This window comes from Aulonocara sp. 'chitande type north' Nkhata Bay, linkage group LG16 (assembly GCF_057382095.1).
Source record: "Aulonocara sp. 'chitande type north' Nkhata Bay isolate Kocher_YH1m ecotype deep benthic linkage group LG16, A_spYH_male_GT1.1, whole genome shotgun sequence".
Lineage (NCBI taxonomy): Eukaryota > Metazoa > Chordata > Actinopteri > Cichliformes > Cichlidae > Aulonocara > Aulonocara sp. 'chitande type north' Nkhata Bay.
This window is the reverse complement of record NC_141359.1, coordinates 24,562,744-24,567,507: the sequence shown is the minus strand read 5'-3', so window position 1 is coordinate 24,567,507 and position 4,764 is coordinate 24,562,744.

The window sequence follows — 4,764 nt, the reverse complement described above, 5'->3', positions numbered from 1 at the left end:
CCGGACAGAGACACTTGGTCAGCAGATGTGTTACAGCATTTCCGGTCTGCACGGGGTCAAGTGAGGACACGCTGTACTGTGTGGTAGCCCTGCTCATAACAAACAGCAGGACAGAGAGGTGAAAAGAACAAATGTGGATAAAGTCTCTAAACCGGGAGAGAATATCTTAATTTTTAAAAAAATGCGTTATTTATTTAATTATATCGTGAAAAATCATATCGTGAAATGAAAAATGCCCATAAGAATTTTCCACAGTTCATATTCTTATAATAGTTTACTCGGTTTAGGATAATATAAAATAAAGAGAGAGAATCATTTTGGCGAAAGTGATCATATATGCTTAAAACCTCCACGTAAAAATACAGTTTCAGACATCAACTATCATATTTGTGTGTAGCCATGGTAAAATAAATAAAAATAAATAAAAATTACACCCCACGTCAATTCTAAGGTTTTATATGTCAGGACAATAAAACATATTCAAAGCCAGGACTTACATTTAAGTAAATGTATCCTTATCAGTCTCTCACATCACTGAAGAACATTGCTTCAGTTCACTGTTTTTATGCACAGCTCTCTTAGATCCCACCACAGCTTTTCAGTCAGGTTGGGATCTGGTATCTGGGCCATTGCTGCAGCACTATGACTCTTTTTCAGTCATTCTGTTGTAAATTTTCTACTTTGACCATTGGATCGTTGTCCTGGTGGATGATCCAGTTTTGTCCGAGCTTTACCTGCCAAACACGTAGCCTCGCCTTTGACCCTAGAATACTTTAGTGCACATAGGTGGTCTCAGTGACTGCTCTATAGGTCCTCTGGCTGCAAAATAAGCCCAAATCGTCACTCCTCCATTGTGCTTGACAGTACGAGGTGTCAGTAGGCTATGTTTGGTTTGTGACAAACATGGTGCTCTGCATTATTAACATCTTGTCTTTGGTCTTGTCTGTCCAAAAGACATTTTACCAGAAGTTTTTCAGATGCACCTTTCCAAACCTAAGCTGTGCTGGCATGTTCTTTTTTGGGAAAACCCACCAACCCTTCCAAACAAGCCATACTCAAGGCATATTACGCTGTAAAATAAAGACCCTGTCGTATTAGAGAGAAAACTCCAACAATGACATGATTGCCTGTGAACTTGAATTAAATGACAGTGGGAAGGAAAAACACCCTTTTAACAGGAAGAAACATCTGGCAAAACAAGGTTCAGGGATGGGCAGCCATCTGCCTGGGGGTGAGGAGATATTGGTGGAACCACATCAAAAGTCACCAGCAGAAACTAATGAAACCACATTTCACTTATTGTTGGTTCTTCTTCAGTTCCAACAACATTTAATACATCCTGAACTGTCATCGATGGTCGGCCAACAGTTGCGTATAGCCTAGCTCATTGGGACTCTCAGGGTAAAACATCTGGCAAACATGTTTCACTGTAACATGAATCATTTTAGCAGCTCTGGTTAGGCTGCCTCCTCCAGCTCCCTCACAGATAAGAGAGCTGGTAGCTATAGTTGGGTTTGAGGTCCTGCTTTGGACTCGACTTGGAATCAGACAAAAATGGGGGTTCAGAAAGGTGGTTCTTCACAGGTTTATAGGTTGACTAGGTTTTGTTTTTCTATAATGTTACTCAGTATAACAGTGATTTTTTAAAGTGCAGTCTTTAGCTGTAATTGTGTGTCTTTATCTTTGTTGTGGTGCTGTTATAATTCTTCTTCTGGATGGCTCCCTTAGGGGTCACCAAAACAGGTAATCTGATCATCTATCACACCAACCCTCTACACGTCCTCCTTTACTACATCCATAAACCTTCTCCATGGTCTTCCATTTGTACTACTTTAACTGATCCCTTTAATTTGAATGTATTTATCCATTTCATAATGATAATGTGTCAGTCCTGGTGCTTGAGGCTTGGAAGGACCTGAGACTACCACAACCAGGTTGACTGAGAACCTATACATACACAAGAAGCCCTTTTCTTTCAGCGTCTTGTTTTTCTGGTTTTAAGGTCTATGATAAGGTTTATTTAGTTTTGAAAAAGTTTTTTCCACATAAAGGACTGGTGGATTTCCGTGTGCAACAGGGAAATGCAGTTAAATGCAACATTTCCCTTCAGTTACTGATGCATTATTTTATCCAAGTGTCATGGCCTTGAAAGGCAATGGCAGTTTGCAGTCCCTGAAGCAGAACCTGAGACTTGACAGTTTATAGTTCTACAGTTTTATTTGCATTTAATTAGGAGTGACAAGTGAAACGTGTAGGGGATTGGTGGGACTGGAGAGAGAATTAGTCCAGGCCACAATGTGAGTCATCGATTGCTTAATAGTGCAGATCAGTATTCTTACTTGGAAGAAGGAAGGAGAACACAAAGGGGGAGCTACTGGTCAGGTTTCTGTGGGAGTTCAGCACCACTGGAGGGCGAACAAGCAGGCGAGTCAGAGAGGTGAGTGTTTGGCCAGAATCTTCCAGATGAAATAGACCAGTTTTGTGGAAACAGGTAAGTGTATCTTGGAGGGACTGTGCTTTTAAGTTGTACAAGAACGACTGGAAAACAAGACAGTAAGGATGTAATCACTGCGTAAACTCAGCGGGGCACTAAAACCATGAAGGAGCCTGATTACCGCTCTACAATAAACAGCAATTTGGCAGAGATGGAATACTGGAGCTGGTTCTTAAATTCAGTTAGATGAGTCTGATACAGCAGGCACAGGAGACCCCACCTGCAGGTGAAGCCCAGGCATGTCCAGACCACCCATAAACTGAAGAGCAGTGTTAGAACAGAGGAAAACTACTGACGAGTGTAGGTCGCACCCAAGTCTCTGAGTATTATCTGATATAAGTTAACATAGTTTAGTCAGTGTTCCTATTATTTTGTGCTTAATCATAGTTATAACATATCAATAAATGCCAGGGTTCAAACTAATAACCTTACAGCTTGGCCATATCATTTTATTATCTGAGCTACTTTTGCTAACCACTGCCATGCCACTAACGCAGCCAATTCAAATGCAAACTATTGAATACGGTAGTAAATGTCTACAAGAGGAATTCCTGCACAAAACCTTTTTAATACTGCAATGTTATATTTCCTAACTTCCTCCACAGCGAGGACTTCTCCAAAAAAAGGGGGGGAAAAGTCCAAATGACTGTAGTTTGAGGTTCAGAGATCAAGCAGCATGCATTGCCTCCATGCAGACACAATTTGTTACCTAAGGATTGTAAAAGGTATAGTATTGTTCAGGAAAAGGATAATCTAGTGCTGATAGTGTGGTAGAGGTAAAATTACAGTGGCTTAAACATGACTGGGTAGGTCATTCATTGGTGCACCTGCAGGACAGAATAGCTTAGGCTGGGATGATAGCACAACATTACCTGGGCTCAGAGGGATGTTCAAAATTGCACTTTCCCCTAGAGAGTAAATTTCTGTTTATTTCATTGAGATATCACAGTAGTCTAACCTAACCACTTTCTTTATTCTCACCAACTTCACTGTCCAAATATGTTGGACTTTTATCCAAAATGTGCTGTTTTCCCCACATTTGTATGACAGTAATCAGCTGTGCATGTGGTGTGGGATGATTTCCCCTCGGGCTTTAATTTTACTGGATTTTTTTTTATTTTTTGAAGAAGAAAGAAAATATGAAAATACACATTTAAGTTAAACACATTACTGCCTTGACTCAGTAAAAATGCCTTTAACTGGGTGTTTAAGTCCACTGGATTTTACTCTTATTTCACATGACAAGTATAACTCTGATAATACTTTCTTTTGTTTTTTTTCTTAGTCATAATACATTTAGATAGATATTTAGATGTTGAAACATCAACATCTAATTCTGTTTATATGTCATCACATAACACATCTGAACCACCTAAATTTCAGTATTAAGATTTGTGACTGATCTGAGTGGGAAATTGTATAGGTGAAAGTCAAAACTGTCTGGTCAATAAACCTCATTCTTGTCATTTTAATAATATTAGTATCATATCTTTGCCTCTTAGAGTAATGCAGCTTTAATATCATACTTAAATAATTGGAGTTAGTGATAATAAAGTTAGGCTACCTTCATTCATTATCATTATTTGCTAAATTTTAAAGATATGTGACATAACTACTTATCATTTGTATTTGTCCTGCATTTTTCTAAGGTACAATCATGTGAAAAAGAAAAGAATACCCCCATTATACAATAGCTTGTAGAAACAGCTACATAAGCAATAATTTTCTGGTAAAGGTAAATATGTGTATATCATGTGTGTTTAGTTTTAGCCAAATGGGGTGCTGTGCATTATGGCCAAATATCTTATGTTTAACATTTTACACACTATCTGAGGCCTGTACAGTCTGAGATGGAACTCTTGGGTTTTCTGCAGTTTTCCTGAGCATTGCAAAGCCTGAAATTGGTTTGAATTTAATAGAATGTCCACTCCTGGGAAATGAGTTAACACACACATGAATGCTCCAGTCCAGCAAAATGCCAAAAGTTCTATTTTTTATAGGGATGGACACACTTGTTGATCAAGTTCATCAAGTGTTTATGAAAAAAAGGGCTATGAGAAATTACAATACGGTGTAGCATGTTAATAGCTAAAAAACAGAAAAGTGTTCCTTTAAGAAAAAAAGAAAAAACAGATAATCACTTTGATGAAACGATGAACGTATCTCAGTTCAGTGTTTTGTTTTTTATTTGGCGTGTAACGACGTAATCGTAACTTTTTTAACTTTTAGTTTAATCCTGTTTTTAGATATTCTGTTTTAAATCTTGTAAT